Source organism: Perognathus longimembris, unplaced genomic scaffold (genome assembly GCF_023159225.1).
Source record: "Perognathus longimembris pacificus isolate PPM17 unplaced genomic scaffold, ASM2315922v1 HiC_scaffold_139, whole genome shotgun sequence".
Lineage (NCBI taxonomy): Eukaryota > Metazoa > Chordata > Mammalia > Rodentia > Heteromyidae > Perognathus > Perognathus longimembris.
Window position 1 is genome coordinate 1 of NW_025956386.1, and position 22,525 is coordinate 22,525.

The 22,525-nt window shown below is 38.2% G+C and overlaps 1 pseudogene; it reads left to right on the top strand.

Moving 5' to 3' along the window:
• The first annotated feature begins 7 nt into the window (after positions 1 to 7).
• The window catches only part of LOC125344520, a 41,014-nt pseudogene continuing 18,496 nt past the window's right edge, over positions 8 to 22,525 (top strand).

The window sequence follows — 22,525 nt, forward strand, 5'->3', positions numbered from 1 at the left end:
CAACAGCACAGGAAATAGCCATAGTTATACCAACAGTTCCCTCAATGCACTTCAAGCCCTCAGTGAGGGTCATGGGGTCTCATTAGGGTCATCGTTGGCTTCACCGGACCTAAAAAGGGCAATTTGCAAAACTCCCCAGTTAATATGAATCCTCCCCCACTCAGCAAGATGGGAAGCTTGGACTCCAAAGACTGTTTTGGACTTTATGGGGAGCCATCAGAAGGTACAACTGGACAAGCGGAGAACAGCTGCCACCCTGGAGAGCAAAAGGAAACAAGTGATTCCAGCATGCCCCAGGCTGTGAGTGGGGACAGAGCTGAGGGACAGAACCGGTTACATGACAGCAAAGGGCAGACCAAACTCCTGCAACTGCTGACCACCAAGTCTGACCAAATGGAGCCTTCACCCCTGCCCAGCTCTTTGTCAGACACAAACAAGGACCCCACAGGTAGCTTATCTGGGCCTGGCTCCACACATGGGACCTCGCTCAAGGAGAAGCATAAAATTTTGCACAGACTCTTGCAGGACAGCAGTTCCCCTGTGGACTTGGCCAAGCTAACAGCAGAAGCTACAGGCAAAGAGCTGAGCCAGGAGTCCAGTAGCACAGCTCCTGGGTCTGAAGTGACTATTAAACAAGAGCCAGTGAGCCCCAAGAAGAAAGAGAATGCACTACTTCGCTATTTGCTAGATAAAGATGATACTAAAGATATTGGTTTACCCGAAATTACCCCAAAACTTGAGCGACTGGACAGTAAGACAGACCCTGCCAGTAATACAAAACTAATAGCTATGAAAACTGAGAAGGAGGAGATAAGCTTTGAGCCCAGTGACCAGGTAAGTTTTGTGATGTCTTTTCCTCAAGTATATTAATGTTTATCCATCAAAGATTTTCTCCACAGGTACAATTTGAGGCTTTAGGTGATCTGGTGAAAATGAGCCTTTTCCTTTTAGTTCTCACCTTGAAACAGAGTTAACTGGCATTGAAGATGTCAAACCCTCTGCCTAGTAAAAACTGACACCTTTATAGTCAGGTGGACAGCCTTAGCAGCCCATGTAGACTATGTCGTTACCATTCATTTCTTCCATTGTAATACAAAACAGGCGTAGACACAACGAAAAAAGCATGGCTATGCTTCAGTAAAATTTCACATATGGAATACACAGTTTTCATGGACACAGAATACTCTGAATTTTCTTCCTTTCAGTAACTACTAAAAAAGAACTGTTTTCTTAACTCATTAGTCATACAAAAAAAAAAAAAAAGATAGGTGAGCAGGATGAGCAACAGCCTAGCAGTAGATTACTGATCAGAGTTTAAATCAAGGTTCTGCTCCTTTTCTAATAAAGATCATTCTACGTTCTTCAGTCAACACTAGATCCTTGTTATAATACATAAAAGGAAATACATAGAAATGGAGAGGTAAAAAGGTGATGGAGTAGCAGTAATATACAAGTTCAAAACTAATATGAATAGCTTATACTGTCCCTTATGCTTGTCTGAATAATTAATGCCTTGAAAAAATCCAGGGCATCCAAGGGATCCAAGGTGAAGTTCAAAATCATTCTCTTTTTTTAATTGACAAATAAAAACCACATATATTTATGATACATAATACAATGTTTTGAAACATGCCTACCTCATGAATGGCTTAGCTTATTAACAAAATTATGTATTGCCCCATATACTACCAATTTTTGTAGTGCAAATGCTTAAAATCTGCTCTTCCTGATTTTCAAGTGTATAATACATTTGTTATTAGCTATTGCTTCCATGTTATACAGTAGATTTTATATCCTTTCAAACATCTCAAGCCCTCCCCCTTGAAATCATTCTTTTTTGGAAGCAGGCTGTTGGTTTGTTGGGAGGTTGGAGGAGAATGCCAGTACTGGAACTTGAATTCAAGGCCAATGCACTCTCCTTTAACTTTTTTAAGCTCAAAGGCAGCTCCACCATCACTTGAGCCACAGCTCCACTTCCAGATTTTTGCTGGTTAATCAGAAATGCAGTCTTACGGACTTTCCTGCCTAGACTGCCTTTGAACTGTGGCCATCAGATCTCAGCCTCCTGAGTATCAAGGATTATAGATGTGAGTCACCAGCACCCATCTCAAAATTATTCTTGATAGCATTCTTAGATAATAATGGCATCACAGGGGAAAAAAAAAAAAATAGATGGATTCCTATAGCCATAATGGTTTGACATTATGGTTTGAAATTTCCTGGGGAATTGCAGTAATTGCGAATTAGTCATTCCAAACTTCACCCTGGACTATCAACTCTTCTTTAATCCCTAAACATGTCCTGCATGGTGAACCTTTTCTTTGCTCATGATGATTAAGAAGTGAAGAAGCTGCAAAGCCTCCCTATTTAAACAATGGCTCATAACGTTCTTGAAATTTGTTTTGCAACTGGATATATTATGTGTTGCCATCTTAAGGGAAAGAACGGATGGGAGGAGGAAAGCTGCAGAGCTTCATAGTCTTTGCTGGGTCAGAGGCAGACTAGATGCCTGCTGGGAACCAAGGGTAGCCATAAGAACCAAGGAGAGCAAAGCTTATCCTGGCCAGTTCCCCTTCCTTGCAAGTTCCCTTTGTTTCTTTTATTTGATGTTTTGACAACTGCTACCATCCTTGAGGACAGATAAAATTGTTAAAAACTTACATACCCATCACAAGGTCAACTTCCTTAAGATCATTGGTAATTCCTTCCTTAGACTAAGTTAATGCAAGGTTCTTGTAACAGCTATCTGGTAATATAAAGTCATGAGTTTGGGGGTACCAGGGCTTCAGCAGAAAGTTAGTAGCAATGTCTTGACATCTGCCAGTATTTTCACCTTTTGAGGTTTCCTAGATTAGACTATATGGTGACAGGCCAAAGTGACAGACACAGTGATTCAGTTGTCCTGAACATGCTAGAAAATAAGATTGTGGCTCATGAGGTCCACTTTAGCTTGGTATGTAACAAGGGCCCGCCCCTTCCTCCATAAAGAGAATTTGTTTCTGCTTTGGCCTGAGACCCTAGGTACTTAAAGGATCACGGGGATCATGGAAAGGGGCCAGTGCTTGGCATTTCCATATATTATTCCACTACAGTCAAGAAAAGTTTGGTGATGTTACAGGCATAGTTTCTAATCATTATTTAGGAGAAACAGTTTCTAATTAAAATTGTCTCATTTAGGAAACCTCAATCTGAAGATGTAATCAGCACAGGTCTGTTATTTTGGGTAGATCAATAAGCAATGTTCAAAGAGTGTCAAATGGAGACTATTTCAAGAGGAGAAAAAAATTGGAAGAAGAAAGGACATGAGTAGAGGGTGATGGAGAGGATAGTTATAATTAAAATGCTTTACATACATGTATGAAAATATAATTATAAGACCTGTTAAAATTGGTTAAAAAGCATGTCCTTGGAGCACAAGGAAGAGCAATGGAGAAGGTGAACTTGATCGAAGTAAGTTATATGCTCTATGGAAATGTCACAGTGAAACAAATGCAGGTAAATTCATGAACATACAATAAGTCTATTTTTTGTAATGAAATCCAGTTTCTAGTCTCTCCTTCCCTTCACACCCTCTTAAAACTACATAAAAAATGCAAAGCAACAGTAACATCAAAAAACATTGCGACATGAAGTTACTACAGGAAGTGTGTTACCTAAATTTAGATCAGAAAAAGAGGAAAGAAAACAATCATCTTTCACGGTGCCCTCCTTCCCCACTCATCAATATAGAGTAGTTGCATGTTTTATCCCTGCTACATGGAGTTATTGAAGATTTTTCTTTCATTCCAGTGTATACAATAAGTTATATAGTAAGATTAAACAGCCTGAGTTGCAATTAACTGTCCTGTTATTTTTTAACTTAGAAGAAAAGTCATTCATTGTTCAACTTACTACTAACTTACTAAAGATAGGAAGTACTTGGTAGTACCTGTACTATTATATCAAAAATAGCATTTTTTTAAACTGGGTAGAGTATTTAAGCATGATATGTTTCTATGGCATTTCCTAACCAACAGGAACAGAAACAGTGACAGAAAAATTTCCAGTATATTTACTGAGTTAAATCCTGTGCTTATTTATACAATGGTTCATGGTTGACTCCTAACCAAATGAAACTTTTAGATTCTTTCAAATGCTACTAAAAGAGTGAGGCTTTGGAAATTGTCTCTTGGCATTTTTAACTCCTTTAGAAAGGCAGACCACACTTTAATTTCCTGAAAATTTCCCTTCAAGTGTAGTAGACTTGTGTTTTTCTTCCTTACTTTAGATAGTTAGACAGTTGTACTGCAATTATACCTTTTATTTAATGTATTCCGAAAAGATACTTTGTAACTTGTTATAATACTTAACATTATTAAAATGCATGTTTTCTTTATCTACTTTCCCTTGGAGAACAAATTGACTTACACATAAAAAATCATGAAAGTAGAAAAATGAAATCAAGTCTTTTTCATTTTGTAGAACTTTTATAAAAATCTGACTCATTTTCTGCCTGAAATAGTTTAAGCTAAGTACTCAAATTGATGTGGCTAATTTGAGCATTCAAATAGATGCCTAAGCAAAACTTTGAAGTATCTTGGCAAAGCATTTTAAAGGAAGGCATTAATCTTTCTGTCTTGCAAAGAAATTGTGCCTAACAAAGTAGGTAGGGACTAGAAGAACTTGTGATGGGAATTAAAACTTAACAAAAGTATAGAAGAAATTTTATCAGAAACTACAAATTCATCTCTTCCAGAACTTAGATGAATATAGAAAATAGTGCTATAGTCATTAAATTTTATTGTTAACCAGTCTAAAAAGTGTAGATATTCTGAATTTTTATCTCTAAAGAATATTTAAACCTGCAGCTGGGTTTGGTATGACAGGCCTGTAAACATACATTAGTAAATATGTGACAGTGTTAAATGTATATGCCAAAAATTGACAGTTTAAGTAAGAATAGGCATAATTTTGTTTTTAAAAGAGCTAATGCTGAGATTATAGGTCATTTTAGTGTGCTTAAGAGACTCAGGTTTAATATCCATACCATAAGAACAAATAAAATTGATTGATGAAAATAGTGGATTTTTAAACACTTTAATTATTTAAAATAAATTTATTTAAATCACTCAAATATATGTTAACACATGTATGCATAAAAGTTATGCTTATGTATTCACATTTCAAAGGACACTCGTGTGGAACACCACTTATGAATAGCATGTTACATATGTACATTGTTTTAGACACAGAATTCGATTACAATGGAAGTTCTGGGAATCTCCTCATCAGAATTCTTTGACACTGTGATATCATTGTTGTACTGAGGTGGTTTGCAGTATTCTTCTCTTCATGGGAAAGACAGTAAAAATAAAAGATGAAACTATAGACCTAGACTGTGTGTAGTTTATAATATAAAACTTTTTCTTGGGGCTGGGAATATGGCCTAGTGGTAGAGTGCTTGCCATGCATACATGAAGCCCTGGGTTGCATTCCTCAGCACCACATATATAGAAAAGGCAGAAGAAGTGGCGCTGTGACTGAAGTGGTAGAGTGCTGCTAGCCTTGAGCAAAAATAAGCCAGGGATAGTACTCAGGCCCTGAGTTCAAACCCCAGGACTGGCAAAAAAAAAAAAAAAAAAAAAAAAACACCTTTTTATTTTTAGATATTTCAGGGATGGGAACAAATATAACTTTACCTACTAAGAAAAATAACATAATTTACTTATATGCTTGTTTATTGTGCTTGCTTATTTTGGATATTTCTCACTAAAGGCAATCTGCAAAGCTTTTGCAAGAGGTAGTTTATTACTTATTACTGTCTGCTTTCCTCCCTCTGCACCCACTGAACTTTTTTTTTTTTGCCAGTCCTGGGGCTTGAATTCAGGGCCTGAGCACCGTCCCTGAGCTTCTTTTGCTCAAGGCTAGCACTCTACCACTTGAGCCACAGTGCCACTTCTGGCTTTTTCTGTTTATGTGGTCCTGAAGAATCGAACTCAGGGATTCATGCTTGCTAGGCAAGCACTCTATCACTAGACTATGTTCCTAGCCCCCCCGCCCCCACTGAGCTTTTTTTTTACCAGTCCTGGGGCTTGAACTCAGGGCCTGAGCACTGTCCCTGGCTTCTTTTTGCTCAAGGCTAGCACTCTGCCACTTGCCACAGCGCCACTTCTGGCCTTTTCTATATATGTAGTGCTGAGGAATCGAACCCAGGGCTTCATGTATACAAGGCGAGCACTCTTGCCACTAGGCCATATTCCCAGCCTGCCCCCCTCCCAACTGAACTTTAAGATCCTTTTTTTTTTTTTAATTCTCCACACAATACAACATTGTAGAGAAAATTGGCTTCATAGAACAGAAAAATACTTCCCAGCTTATCAGAACCCATTTCTAGTCTCTTATTATTATGAAAAAATTATAGATATTTACATATACATTTGTGGAACATTTTCCTGAAAAAAATCAATGGAAATTGCAGGAATTTCTATAAGAAACTTATTTAGTGGATCATATAGGAAAAAACTTTTCAACTATGTGTTAATATGATTAAGGAAATTAATATTGTTGATTGAGTACCTATAACTATTGCAAAAACTACCCTTGGAGTACAAAATGTTTATATTGACTTAGACATGTATTCCTCAAAACTTGGTAAAGATAGTTTTATGATGAATTCCCTATACATGTACACTTAAGGTATACAAAAGTCAGTTTATGCATTTAGAAAAAAATGTGGTCATAAATGGTTGTTGAAGTAGTATCCCTTTTGCTCACAAGTCAGCTCAGTAAGTTATATATGCCATAGTAGCCTGAGAGTGGCATGAATGATGTGAATTTGCCTGTCTTTAGTTTTCTGTGGCCGTAACAATGTGTAAAAACATAAATATAGGCTTTTAAGTGGAGCATACTCCTACCTGAGCTATCTTGTTTAGAACTGTGGTCAAAGAAGCCAGAATACCTGGAAGAGGTTGAAGTACAAGACCCTCTTAAGGTGCTTTAAGGATTGTTTTACCTATACTTTAGGATACTAACCTTGGAACTTAATCCTTATCTAGATAAAACTATTCCATAGAGATAACTCATTCTTCTGATGGTGATGTATGACAAGAAAGTGGCCTTATAAATTTCTCTAACAGTATGTTAGGAATTCCTTGGAAATGGTTTTCTGATACATTTACTACCAAGCTATCTAAGTAATAAAATGTTGTTTGAGTCAGAACTTTCTAACTTGAACTATATCTAATCAGAAGATATCCTAAAGCAGCTGTTGTGTTTTACGTTTATAATCCTGGCACTTGACAGATTGAGGCAAAGAGTTCAAATCTAGCCAGAGCTCTATCGTGGTATCCTGACTTAAAAAGACAGGCAGGGGGTGGGGGGGCATCCTATATGGAATACTACCTACTACCTATACTATTTTTACTACATATTGCAAACATCTTAGCAAATCCAGCCTGCATGTGGAATGTAGGATTTATGCAGAGGGTGATAAGAGTAAGCCAGTAAGTGGAACTCGTTATTTTATGTATGGCCTCTATTTCATTTGATTTACCAGTGTAGAGAAAGGAACCACACTTTTCTTGACTCATGGTCAAGGTTTCAAAGCCTATTCAGTGACCTTGAAGAAACTGCCTAATTTATATTTTCCTTGCTATTTTCTTCACTGCAAAGTCATCCCAGCATTTAGCTCAGCCACTTTCTTCGGTGATTGAAATATCTAATTTTAAAAACTGGCACATAAATTAGATTCCACTTAAGAGAATATCTATGAAACCAGTTTAGCTTTGTGGAAGAAGAAAAGTCTTAGATATAAAATAGTAGAGATAGATACCTTATCATATTAATATTATTAATTTACATTGAATTTAAAGGGAAAGAGAGAACCCTAAGAAATAGTTGTGGCTTCTATAAATGAAGTTACATTCTGTGTGGGGACCTAATAGCTTTTATCCTGCTTTCCTGTATTTTGTTACCTAAACTAATGATGACTAAGAAAGCCATTGTCATTTGACACTGAGAGCGTAAGCAGAAAGAAAAACTAAAAAGCCACTCACATTGAAAAGGCAATGCTTAACGAGTTCTTGGTTACTTCAGGTTCATTTTGCACCCATCCCCACTCCCACTATCCTGCTTTCATGGAGGAAACATGAAGGAAATGCACACCGGCTATTTGGATCACACTTCATACTACATTTTGTGTTATCACTGTTTCTCAGGGAAACTTAACAAAACCTAGACTTGAACTGTAAGTCATACTCCACTCAAATTGATTGGAAATATGCATGTGCATAATTATTTGAGTGATTGGCATAATAAAGAGTTTATAAATTGCCAGTGAATGAAAATGTAAGAAGAGCTTTCTTCCTACTTTTGCCATCTCTTCTAGATGAGGGAATTCAGGACCAAGATTAAATTACTTCCCCTTTGTCATTTTAACTTTTTTATTATTAATTTATTTATTGTTAAAGTGATGTACAGAGGGGTTACAGTTTCATATGTAAGGCAATGAGTACATTTCTTATCCAACTTGTTACCTCCTCCCACATTTTTCTCCCACCTTTCTCTCCTCCCCAATTCCTCCCCCCTCCCAGTTGTACAGTTGGTTTACAGATATTGTCTTGTAAGTATTGCTGTTGCACTGGTTCACCTTTTCCCCTTTGTCTCTCCATTTTGATGTTCCCCTTCCCTTCCTTCCTAGTTCCTATAAACATACATACAATACCAAGGATACTAAAATCAGTTACAGTGACATTGAAAATAACAACAGTGGTATACCAGTTATTTCCATAACTTGGAGTTCATTTTGCTTAGCATCATCTTATGTACATGGCTATTGAGCTATTGTGATCTTCTGCTAGACTATCCTAGACATGTACTAACTATTACCAGTGAGGGAAACCATAGCGTCTATGTTTATTTAAGTCTGGCTCACTTCACTTACTATGATTTTTTTCCATATCCTTCCATTTCCTTATGAATGGGGCAATGCCGTTCTTTCTGATAGAAGCATAGAATTCCATTGTGTATTTGTACCACAAACTACCAGCACAACTATGTTCATTCAGCACAATTTGCCATCACTGAAATGTGGAACCAACCCAGATGCCCCTCAGTTAATGAATGTCAGTTTAACTTTTTTAAGATGATCAGTCAGCTGTTCAGCCTCACATTTGTGTGCATTTTTTGTTTGTGGTGCCTCAGGTAGGTGTGTAATTGCTAATGGGCCTGGGAACCCACTCCTGGAGTGTGCAAAAATGAACTCTTCTGTTTTTTTCACTACAGCCTGGCAGTGAGCTAGACAACTTGGAGGAGATTTTGGATGATTTACAGAATAGTCAGTTACCACAGCTTTTCCCAGACACGAGGCCTGGCGCCCCTGCTGGATCAGTTGACAAGCAAGCCATCATCAATGACCTCATGCAACTCACAGCTGAAAACAGCCCTGTTACACCCGTTGGAACCCAGAAAACAGCATTGCGAATTTCACAGAGCAGTGAGTATGAGATGTTGCTGGGCTTGCCAAGAAATTCCTATGTCATCACTATTCAATGTTAAAGTCTGGTACAGACAGCTTAGTCACATCAAGGGTTTTGTGATCAATAGCACCATCTACTGTCTCAAGTTTTCCAGAAACTGTTCAGAACATATTAAGGTAAACATGGCTCCCTGATGTTTCCTTGAGGATAGTGTGATCCAGGTTGCACATGCAGCAAGCCTGACCTACTGATGAAGTTCCTCAGCTGATTGTCACAGCTCCCTTCATTTCAGCTACTGCCTTCTACTGGCAGCTTTAAAATGGATTTTAATTAAGACAGAGACAGAAGGATTATAAATTTGAGACCAGCTGTGCTGCAAGACCAAGAAAAACAGTCGCAAAAACTAAAATCAAGATGGAGGAGAGGGAGAGGGGAAAATGCTTCTCAACATATGTTTATATAGAATTTTGTCATATAGTTTCTTTAAGTTTAATTTTATAAAATACATTTTATCATTTATTTAAAACCTTTAAAGGCAGTGATTAAAAACTATTCACTTAGATAAAACCTTGATATTTCCTAATGTCTGACAGTTTTGAATGGGGAGAAAAATGTTTTTCTGTAGCAGGACAGTAATTGATAGAAAGATAACCTCTAGTGTTGGTGGTTTGGCCACCTATAATCCTAACTATGCAAGAGACTGAGATCTGAGTAGTTCAAAGCAGAAAAGTTCGTGAGATTCTAATCTCCATTTAACCAGCAGAAAGCCAGACATGGATGTGTGGCTCAAGCGGTAAGATTTCCATCCTTGAGCAAAAGAGCCAAGTAAGAGTTCAAGTTCCTGAGTTTAAGCCCTGTATGGGGTGTGTGTGTGTGTGTGTGTGTGTGTGTGTGTGTGTGTGTGTGTGTGTGTACATACACGCATATTTTTGGCTGAGGCCTAGTATTTGTTCTCAAACCATCAACCAAGAATTGCTACATATTTTCTCAAATAATTCCTGACCATTCTGAAAAGGGGGGAAGAAAAAAGGTTTTTTTTTTGTTGTTGTCTCTCAAACTTACCTACCTGGGGAGTGGATAATCAAGTATGGATCAGTGACATTACCAAGTCAAAGAAGTGAGAAGTAAAACAGAAACACATTGGATAGTTTCTGCTATGAAGAGACAATGAAGAGCTAGATGGAGGCTCATAACTCTCCTCTACCTGTATCTCCTAATGGAATTCAGAATGTCACGGAATGCATATATAATTTCCATTGGCAGCCTTAGTTCTTCCAAATATTTTCTCTCCCCTCCGGGTTAGGAAGAAATTACTTTTCCTTAGAATTTTTTTACTGTGTTTATATAATCTAGAAAAAATAAAATACCTGATATTTTTAATGAATTGGGTCTGAAAATTAAAATATAAGAGCCATCACCTTACAGATTGTGTATGTGAAATTAGTATGGTGTTTAGTACACAAGAAACTTTTATGAACTAGCTATAAAAATTATTTCCCATCTAAGTTTGTCCAAAATTTAAAGAAGCTATACTTAAAATAATAACTTTCAGATTAATACTGCTTTAGATAACACAGTTTATACTTAAAGATTTTTATCTTCCAATGAGAATATCCTCTTTTAATTCTAATCCTAGCAAAGTCACATTGGGAAATTATACTCTAACGTGGTTTACTGGTATACTGGTGGTTTACGCCGGTAATTCTGGCTACTCAAGAGGTTGAGCTCTGAGTTCAACGCCAGGCCAGGAAGGAATGTTCATGAGAGACTTGCTTCCAATTAACCACTAAAAAAGCTGGAACTAGAGCTGTGGTTCAAATGGTAGAGTCCTGGTCTTGAGCAAAAAAGCTCAGGTACAGCACCCAGGCCTTGATTTCAAACCCCAGTACTAGCACCAAGAAAAGAAAATATATTCTAACCCAGTAGATTAAGGAGGATTGTTAAATTTGAGACTAGCCTGATTGACATAATGAGATGCCATCTTCACACTGTACCCCTCAAAAAAGCAATACTGCTAGGTTTGAATAAAGTATAACATAGCATGGGGAAAAAGCATATTAATGATTTTCTTAAGCAGTTCAATATTAAAACTTAAAATTGGAAAAAATATGTATAAATAATACACATGTGCTTTTTGTTTTTATATTTACAAGATCATCGAGAATTAGAGAAGTGATAAGATCACGTTTTGTTACTGTATATATTTGTGAAACTTGTCTTTTGTGTAGATAGTCGGTCCCTAGTATGCATATCTTTGTTATTTTGCAGGTAACATTTTCCCTAAACAGTACTACTGTTAATACTCTTTTCCTATTATCCTATATTAACTTTCAATTCTCATTTGTTTTCTCCTTAGCTTTTAATAACCCACGACCAGGGCAACTGGGCAGGTTATTGCCAAACCAGAATTTACCACTTGACATCACATTGCAAAGCCCAACTGGTGCTGGACCTTTCCCACCAATCAGAAACAATAGTCCTTACTCAGTGATACCTCAGCCAGGAATGATGGGTAGCCAAGGGATGATGGGAAACCAAGGAAACTTAGGGAACAGTATCACAGGTAAGGGTTAAATGCACTGTTAACCTATTGGTGGGTTATTAACTGAATGATATTTTTATCCACATCAAACTAGTAGAGTTTTGCCAGCAAACTGTTTAGACACTAACAAGTAAAAGTAAAAATAAATAAATAAATTCTGCAGATTCTCAGAGTGAAAGTAGAAACGATTCTAGTAAGTTAACCATTCCATTCTGTGATTGTTACTGTAATGTGGTTTCTGAAGTGATCCTCCAGCCTAGGTTTATTTTACTTCTAATACTCTGGTTAGATGTCTGTAAAATCAGTTGGTGATTACTCGCTTCCACTTATAATCTGTTGATACCCAAAAATCTTTACATCATCAATTTGTGTTTGGAAGAATAAAAGCTTAAAATTGAACAGATCTTTCATACTTCTAAGTGATCAAGTTCTCATTCAGAAAAAAAAATTTAAGGTAAAGAACTTTAGCCAGGTTTGCTAGTACACATCTACAGTCCCCACCACTGAAGAGGCTGAGGCAGAAAGATCACTTGAACTGTAAGGTTAAGGCAAATCCGGGCATCAGAGCAAGATTTGACCTGGAGGAAATAAAGAACCTTAAATAATCATTTCCCTAGCCTAATAATAACTTTCAGACCCAGAGCTTCAGTTCTGAAGTTGCTTCCTAGGAAGCGTCCTGTTGTCTGATTTGGATCTTAACCTACTGTAATTTTCAGGAGTCTGCTAAATTGCCCAGCCCCATTTCTAAGTAATAGTCACTGTGGTGGCAGATGTCATCCTCCCAGAGTGCCTTCTGATCCAGGCCCGAGACCATGGCACAGCACTGGCGGTGGCTGCCATGACCTCCCGCCCTCTCCAACACCTGCTGTGGATATGGGAGGTGACTGGCGTTTCTTCTTAAGACCAGCTCACAATCTGTGCCCTGCTTCCTTTGTCTCAATGGGATGCTCAACACAAAGACATAGAAAGAAATCAGAACTGTAAAAAGAACTTAATCGTTGTGGATATTTTCATTCTTGATATTTTAGTTTAGTCTGTAATCCCTATACGTTGCCATTTACTTAGCTGAATATGAGTTTCATTTAAGGGAAGGTGATGGGCTTTTTGTTTTCTTTTTTTTTTTTTTTTTTTTTAAGCCAGTCCTGGGCCTTGGACTCAGGGCCTGAGCACTGTCCCTGGCTTCTTCTTGCTCAAGGCTAGCACTCTGCCACTTGAGCCACAGCGCCACTTCTGGCCATTTTCTGTATATGTGGTGCTGGGGAATCGAACCCAGGGCCTCATGTATACAAGGCAAGCACTCTTGCCACTAGGCCATATCCCCAGCCCTGTTTTCAATTTTTAGTTAAAACAATTCATGGGAAGCATGAACTGTGCTACCTTAAAAGATTTCATCGGGCTGGGGATATGGCCAGAAGTGGCGCTGTGGCTCAAGTGGCAGAGTGCTTGCCTTGAGCAAGAAGAAGCCAGGGACAGTGCTCAGGCCCTGAGTCCAAGCCCCAGTAATGGCCAAAAAAAAAAAAAAATGATTTCATCAACAGATGTTTACTGATTGCCTTAGATATGTTCCAAGCACTGACTACTTCATTAATTTGTGTATTTATAGAAACGATCATATTTACTTTGCTGTTTTCTTTTTAATTTCTTTATTTAAATAGTTGTACAAAGGGGTTTCAGTTTAACATAGTACATTGCACTTTGCTGATATAATAAATGAAATACTGATTTAAATAGAACATTGATTGAAAAATTTGTCAAAGGAGACCATATTTTATCGAGTGTTTTTTTTTAAATTAACAGAATGCAAACAGTTTTGAGTTGCATAAATCTTACAAAGGAATTGGGTAATATACCTATATTAAAATCTGGTCAGTCCAGAAATTAGTGGTGGCCAGGCTCCCTCAAGTGTTTGCTACAGATGAAAATAGAACTACCCAAGTTATCTATGACTGAATTATGAGTAATCTTCCCTTACACGTTCTAGTATTTCTGTTATCTTGGTTTTATATAGGTAGGTTTTTTTAAAAAATAAAACATATCTATGTAAAGTTCAAACCTTAGAATGGCTTTTAAATATTTATTAATACTGTTCCACATTTTACGTCTAATGTCTCTTTTTATATATATATTTTTTATTATCAAACTGAATTACAGAGAGGTTACAGTTTCATATTGGATACATTTGTGGTACTGTTACCTCATCCCTCATTCCCCCTAATGTCTCTTTTACCTTATAATCCTCAGCACGTTTCTTATTTCACAAGTGAAGTAACATCGTCAATCCATATTCTCGCCACTTGTTAAACATACCCAAGTTTTAGTTGTTCGTCATCTTAAAGTACATGACAGCAGGCCATGAATTTGAAAGCAAAGATTTTTCAACCCCCACAATTAAACATTTCAAAATAAGAGCTTCACTATTGGTGGGTTTCCCCTTCAGAAGTTCAAATCCTGCCTACTCTTGGGCCATTGGCAGCATCCTAGCACCAGGCCAGGACCCTACCTGGCAGTGTTTTGCGCACATTGCTGTCTGTGTGTGGTCACCTAACTGTTAAAATCTCAGGTGTAAACAGATTTTTATAAGTCTGTCCTGATGCAGCCAGATCTGTCCTGTCAGTAATGTAGTGTGCTCTGGGATACTGAATAGTAAAAGTTTCTTTGTCTTGACTGAGGAAGACCTATAGTAAAAAGCAGAAAGGTCCTTTGATTTCTTCATTACTTAGAGGCTATGCTGAGCAAATTTTGAAGTGTACTGAATTCTAATACTCTGAAAAGGTCGTGAAGATTTAGAAGCCTTTTATAGGCTTTATGAAATGTTCTCTGTGATTTGGGTTTGTAATCAGGGTATTGATTATCAGTTTTTACCTTGTTCCTCTTAGCCCCACCTCCCTTTCGGAAAGCAAAGCACTGATGTATGTAGCTGCTAATGTGATTCACTTCCTGAGGAAGGAAGTTGGGGTTATCCACCTGCCACAGCACCTGTCTCTTAAGTACATATAGGAACAATTTTAACAGCTTTTCCAAACTATAGAGAGTGGCAGGCCCATGTTGTGAAAACTTTGTAGTAATTGCCACTTCTTATTTCGTAGCTGAGGGCCCGTGTCTGCAGCAGTAGGGGTGTTAGCTATTGGGCTGTGGCTTACAAAATGATTGTCTTGTAAAGAGTAAGATTATCTGCTGTCTATACTAATATGTTTTCAGCATATGTCTATGTGTTTCTCAGCTTCCTTTGGCTTGCATGCAGGAATGATTGGTAGCAACGCTTCCCGGCCCACCATGCCATCTGGGGAATGGGCACCTCAGAGTTCACCTGTGAGAGTCACTTGTGCTGCTACTGCCAGTGCTATGAACCGGCCAATCCAAGGAGGTATGATTCGGAACCCAACAGCCAGCATCCCCATGAGACCCAACAACCAGCCTGGCCAAAGACAGATGCTTCAGTCTCAGGTCATGAATATAGGTAAGGTAGTGCAGTGCTCCCTGCCTTCTGATTTATTCTTTTTTTTTCTTTCTTTCTTTTTTTTCTTTTTAATTTTTATGATTTATTCTTTCCTAGAGAGAGGCTTTGGCTCTCAAGATTTTTCAGACATACTCCTGGATTACAGTTCAAGTTGTCTTCCCTGTGAAGCAGCCATAAGTGGGATTTTGCTAGAATTAGATGTAGAATCATAAGACTTTCACATTTTCTATATGTATAAGAATGCTAAGTACCTCTGTGTTGTCTCATTTTTATTAATTCACCTAATTTTAACTTTGAGGAGTGGATTAGAATGTCACACAATGTATGCTATATGCATATGATTTTCATTGAATAGTATAGCCAATTTCTAACTGCATGATCATCAGAAACCTCTCAGGAACTCAAATGAGAGTTCCAGGAATGCCACTTGGGCTGCTAAGTCACACCTCTCAGGTCCTCATTGAAGGAACAGGGGCCCATAAACATTGCACATAACATTGGAATTACTGGTGATATTAAAATTAATGGTCTGATATATTTCATAGCACCATTAATGTGAAGTATCCAGCCTAGACAAACACTGAAAATACAGTTTGGTTACCTAGGGCTAAGGATTGGGTGGCAAAGGGGTTCTTTGTTTTGTTTTGTTTTGTGTTAGAATGAAAGTACTCTAAAATTAGTTATAATGATAGTCAAACAACACTGAACATACCAAAACCCCTGAAAGGTGTAGCATGTGAATTATCTCAATAAAGTTGCTATGCTAAAATTAACAGACTGTGCAGCTCCTACTTAAAATTAATTTATCACTGACATATTTACCATCCTGTTATACATTAGCATAATTCAGGTAAGTCAATGTTTATATATTTTTTCATATACTTAGATGCTGTATATACTTAGATAAGTAAGAGCTAAATCATTCACAGAAACATACCAAGCTTATTTTGACAACAGAATTTTCATCTGGTCATCAGGGTTTTTTAAAATCTAGTTACATAATTACTCAGCATAGTTTGGTTTATTGTTTCTGGAAGATAACATTTGTGTTGCCCTTATATATTGAATATACTCAAATTAATTAGTGTTCCCCAAATTTAAATTTGTATTATATAAGAGTTGCATAAAATGTGCTAAAAATAGCCAGATACCTATGCAAAATTAAACAGATGCTTTTAAAAATACTTACCAAAAGACTTTCCTAGGCTTAGTGGTCGAGTACCTGCCTAGCATACATAAAGCCCTGGGTTCAATTCCTCAGTACCATATAAACAGAAAAAGCCAGAAGTGGCACTGTGGCTCAAGTGGTAGAGTGCTAGCCTTGAGCAAAAGAAGCACCTGAGTTCAAGTCTCAGGACTGGCAATTAACAAAAAAGAAAAAGTAAGTTGCCAAAGGTCATAGTAAAAAGTCCCTTGTATCCATAAATTTAATTTATTCTATCTTTACTGAACAGCATGTGCCTTTTCTGTATAGTTGGATTTCTCTGATTTTTAATGAGCTCAAAAAAGACATGAACTTAACAGAAAATTGCTGTTAAAATTGTAGGAGGGAGGTCTTCAGGTAATGATAATATAATTTAAAAGCTTTTATTAGCCAGATGTGGTCACTCATACTCCTGGCACTTGGGACATAGAACTATCACAAATTCTATGTTAGCTGGGCTACATAATGAGGTCCTGCCCCATATTTTAGAAGAAAAAATTCTTTAGCCATAAAGCCCCCAAGAGAACTTCTGAGGATGTCTGAGTTGTCTTGCCCCTATCTCCTCCTTAGCAAAAGTTTAGGCACAGATAGTCTAGAAAAGCACAGCACCCAGTGCCTTTCATAGTATCTTCATCATAATACTCAGATACTGTGTGCCTTGTATGCTTTTCTGTTTTTTCAAGTATCCACTGGAGTTTCCCAGAAGTTCCATGCTGGTGACTGTTAGCACAGCCAATAGTATGGAAGCGAGTATATTAACATTTAGTGAGTTTATTTTTATGACTTTTTAAAATAACTTAGTACTTTTTTCCTGTTTTCCAGCTTCAATTTCCAGTTCAGTAAATTACTGAGAGATACAGTAAGATACAACACACATGGACAGAAACTTTAAAAGTATAGAGGATTCTGTTGTTACTATTAATCTAGTAATTAATCTAGTAATTAATCTAGTATCAGACAGACCAGAATTTTATCTTCTTACTTTCACCTAGATAATGCTTGCTTCTATATTTTCCATTTTCTATATATCAGATATTTCTCTTTCTGTTATATCACAGCAGAAATAGAGACTGTCTTGATTATAAGATGTAAGGTTTGAGGTGGGTTTTTTTCCCCCTTTCCCATTAGGTCCATCTGAGTTAGAGATGAACATGGGCGGAGCTCAGTATAGCCAACAACAAGCTCCTCCGAATCAGACTGCCCCGTGGCCTGAGAGCATCCTGCCTATAGACCAGGCATCTTTCGCCAGCCAGAACAGGTGAGTCCTGCACACCAGGAGAGCCAAAACAGAACAGCACTTGTGAGTTCTATACGTCTCATCATAGTTATGCTTGAAGTGAATTCCTTCTGATTAGTTGGTGCCTGGCAAGTGTTCGTGCATTCAGACTAGGTCATATAAAAGAAAGTCTAAAAGACAGAGCCATGCTTTTTAGACAACCTATAGTTAAATTGGAAAATAAGATCTGTGTGTTTCAAAAGCTCATCCATGTATGATGATGAAAGAAGGTGACAGAAAAAAAATACAATCTTAGAGGCAGAGATGATAGGCCAGTGAATGTCAGTAACAGGGCCAGTAAAATTGGCAAAGTAGCATTGCCAGGCCCCAGAGGTTATAGAAGCAACACAGTGTGTTTAGAGTAATAGGATATCATTGTTTTATATTACCTGTATTTTACCACAATGAAACAATAAAAGACAGAATAATAAGGTTTACTGGTATATTGGTAGTAGATTTATGGAAGATCTTAAATACCAGTTTCTGAAAAATAGAGGGTTTTTTTTCATTAACCTTTTGAAAAAGATTTTGGAAAGGGAAGATAGTATATGATCAAATTTGGTTGAGTTTTTGTTCTCGTTTTCTAATAGCATGCTTGTTTCTTTTCTAATTGTTTTTCACTTTTTTTTTTTCTTGAAGATACTTGGGTTTAAACTCAGGATCACTATCCACACTCAGTACTCAGCCGTTTTTCAAATAGAGCCTCATGGTTTTTGCCTGGGGCTATCCTCAGACCATGGTCCCTCTGCCTTTCTTATGCCTACCACATAGCTGGTTTGACAAGTATTTGCCGTCATGGCCAATTTGTTTATTAACATGGGAATCCTGTTAACTTTTTTCACTGAGTAGTCTCAAACCATGATTTTCTAGACATCCATTACTGTGATCAGCTTTTCATTGATTTTGAAATACCTTTTGGCTTTGCTGCATTCTATAACTTCACTGCAGGTATAGGAATGGAATCATGTATGCATCTTCCTTTGTATTTGATGTACGTTTGAATTTCTCTATAGATTCATGGAGATGTTTTTGTTTTTGTTTTGCTGGTAGTAGGGTTTGAAGTCAAAGCTTTGTGCTTGCTGTGCAGGCATTCTACCACTTCAGCCATGCCGCTAACTGGTTTGGCTTTAGTTACCTTCACTCACTGTGCTCAGGCCAGCCATTCCAAGTAGCTGGAACCACAGGCATGCACCAGTACACACAGAACAACTGGGGATGCTAGCACTGCTGGCTCTAGCCTTGAATGAAAAAGATAAGTAATAGTGCCCCGGCCCTGAATCCAAGCCCAAGTACTGGCACAAAGAAAAAGAAAATACAAGTTTCTACTGAGCAGAGTACAGCAGTTGAGCATGGGAAAAACCTAGGATCCAGCTTTAGCACCAAAAATACACAGAAAGTATATATATATATACTGGGAAATAGACAGACAGACAGATATAGATGTGTGGATGTAGGTACACATTGTTGCAGCTGATGAATAGCTTCTCCTTCCTTACTGCTAAGTGCCTCCTGGGGCATATGTGTGTGTTTCCCATCTTCCCTCCAAGTTTGTCTTCACTAATGGTGTATTTATCTGTTAGATGCCACCTTGGTTATAACTATATTTCTAATTACACAAAAGAAAGAAAATTTATTCTCTCTATTAGTTTTACTAAGTTTACACAAGAAGTCCTGTTCCAGGTTTTTTCCTCATAAGTTATTCTTTTTGTTTGTTCCTTTTGCCAGTCCTGGAACTTGGACTCAGGGCCTGAGCACTGTCCTTGGCTTCTTTTTGCTCAAGGCTAGCACCCTGCCACTTGAGCCACAGCACTGCTTCTGGCTTTTTCTATATATGTGGTGCTGAGGAATCGAACCCAGGGCTTCATATATATGAGGCAAGCACTCTTGCCACTAGGTCATATTCCCAGCCCCTGCTGTAAGTTATTCTTACTCCAGTGTCTCTAACGGAGGCAGTATAATTTATGTTATCCTCAAATATCTAATACCAAGCCATGATGCAGTATATTTTTCTTGATATAAAAGTTGTGCCTCAAACCTATAATCCTAGCCACTCAGAGGCTGAAATCTGAGAATTGAGGTTGCAAGCCAGCCCCAGGCAGACAAATCTGCAAGATTCTTATCTCCAAATAGCCATCAGTTTCAATTTATAAAAACAAAACAAAAAACCTAAAGGGAGACCAAACCCTAGTATTAGCATCAGGAAAAACAGGTGTGTGTGTGTGTGTGTGTGTGTGTGTGTGTGTGTGTGTGTGTGTTTGTGTTCAGCAGACAGCTTCATTCCTTGGCTAACCTATTCACACTTAAGAATGAGTTTGCAGCTGGGCACAGTGGCTCACACTTGTAATCCTAGTTACTCAATGAGGTTGAGACCTGAGGATCATGGTTCAAAACCAGTCTGGGCAGGAAGTGGAGCACTGGCTCAAGTGGTAGAGCACTAGCCTTAAACTAAAGAGCTCAGGGATAGCACCAGGTGCAGAGTTGAAGTCCCATGACAAAGAAAAAAAAAGCATGAAAAAAAGGTCAAGAGCAGTGCTCAGGCACTGAGTTCAAGCCCCAGGACCAGCATTTAAAAAAAAAAGAAAAAGAGTTTGTTTTTCATTAAATGTTTATTTCCCTCAGAGTGTTATATATAGTATCAAAAGCGTATAAAATAGATCATTGGCAAAACACAAGTATCATTTTCTCTTTCAGAATTAAAGTGACTGAAACTTTTGGAAAGTCCCTCTGGGCCTGGGGCCATGGCTCAAGTGATAGAATTATGCCTATCAAATAGTGCATGGCTCTGAATTCAAACCCTAGTACTGCAATAAATAAATACCGTAAAAAATAAATAGCTCCTATAGTTTGTACATTGTTTTAAATTATGGGAGTTTTGCAAGCATTTTTTTTTTAAAACAGGGTCTCTGTATACAACCCAGACTAGCTTGAAACATGTGATCCCCCTGCCCTTACCTCCTGAACACTGGAATTACAAGTGTACACTACCTTGCTCAGCTAAGAGGGGTTTGTTTTGTGTGCCAATCCTGGGGCTTTAACTCAAGGCCTAGGTGCTATCCTGAGCTTTTTTGCTCACGGCTAGTGCTCTGCCACTTGAGACAGAGCTCCACTTCTGGCTTTTTGTATGGTTAGTTAGAGATGAGCATTTCACAGACTTTCCTGCCCAGGCTGGCTTCAAACCACAGTCCATAAATCTCAGCCTCTGAAATATCTAGGATTACAGGCCTGAGCCACTGGTAGTGGTGTTATGATTTTATGGCTTATTATCTTATAAGCGCACTTCTCATATGTGTCTTTGTGATCAACCTTGAGGGTCTTTGATAAATATTTGTAAGTTCTGTGTATGCATGACTAGGAAATTTCCTTAGTCATTTCAGATTTCATCTAGCTACAGCTAAGTTCAAGAAAATAAGTGTAGCCTTCATGCCAGAGAAAGTCTGTTCTTTCCAGATGGACATCATAGCCTCCTGTAGAAAAATCCTGTGAAGTCAGTCAGCGTGCTCCTTCATTGTTCATTAAATAGATGTTCACTTAAGTGGGTAAGCAGATTATTGTACCAGGACTCACACTGACCCATACTTGCACCCCAGCTTTTCGGAGTTTCCTTCAGAATCTCCAGCAGATGCTGGATGTAAATTCGGGTTGGCGGAAAAAACAATCATGCCTCTAGTGCCTACATTTGTGTCTGGCCTATCAGAGGCACTGAATAAAGTGGATATTTAGATGTATTTTTTATTTTAGATTGGCATTTTGTTCTCCATGGCCTGGTGTGGCTGTTTGTTACAGAGACCCTGGAAGCTGACTAGCTTATCCATCAACTCAAGATGAAGTTTGTCTCCTTGTAGGCAGCCATTTGGCAGCTCTCCAGATGATTTGTTGTGTCCGCATCCTGCAGCTGAGTCACCAAGTGATGAGGGAGCCCTCCTGGACCAGCTTTACCTGGCCTTGAGGAACTTCGATGGCCTTGAGGAGATCGATAGAGCTCTGGGAATACCAGAACTGGTCAGCCAGGTAGGCACCAAGATCAGCAAGGTGTCCATACTCTCCGGCAGCCACAAAGGCTACCCTTTCCTTTCTTTGCATGAATCCTCTAGTTGGTTTTACAGTATACTTTTTGTCTCCCAACAGGCTGACCCTGTTTATTCAATCTCCCCTCTATCCTTTTACTCTAAAATAAACTTTTCTCCAGGAAGGAAAAAAATGAGAATAAACTTTCCCTAGGATTTGGGTTATTGGGCAGAAGGGCAGAAACTCAAGCACAGCTCACCTCACATTCACTCTTGCCAGCAGGGAGGGACCTACAGTGAGCAGAGAACTGGAAATACCAGGGTCCTAGCGGCCCCATGACCTAGGCCCTTCACCTACAAGGGAAGCTGGAATGAGCGTTGGCATTCCAGTTACTGTCACGAGTAGGCAGGTATAGGCAGCTGTTGGTGGTAAAGAAATCCTTTACAGATAGTTTAGCAGAAGTTAGACGTAACTGCAACTTATTAATCATTTTCTGTTTTGTTTTGTTTTTTGCTAGTTTGTTTTTTCCTGGGGCTTGGACTCAGGGCCTGAGTGCTGTTCCTGGCTTCTTTTTGCTCAAGGCTAG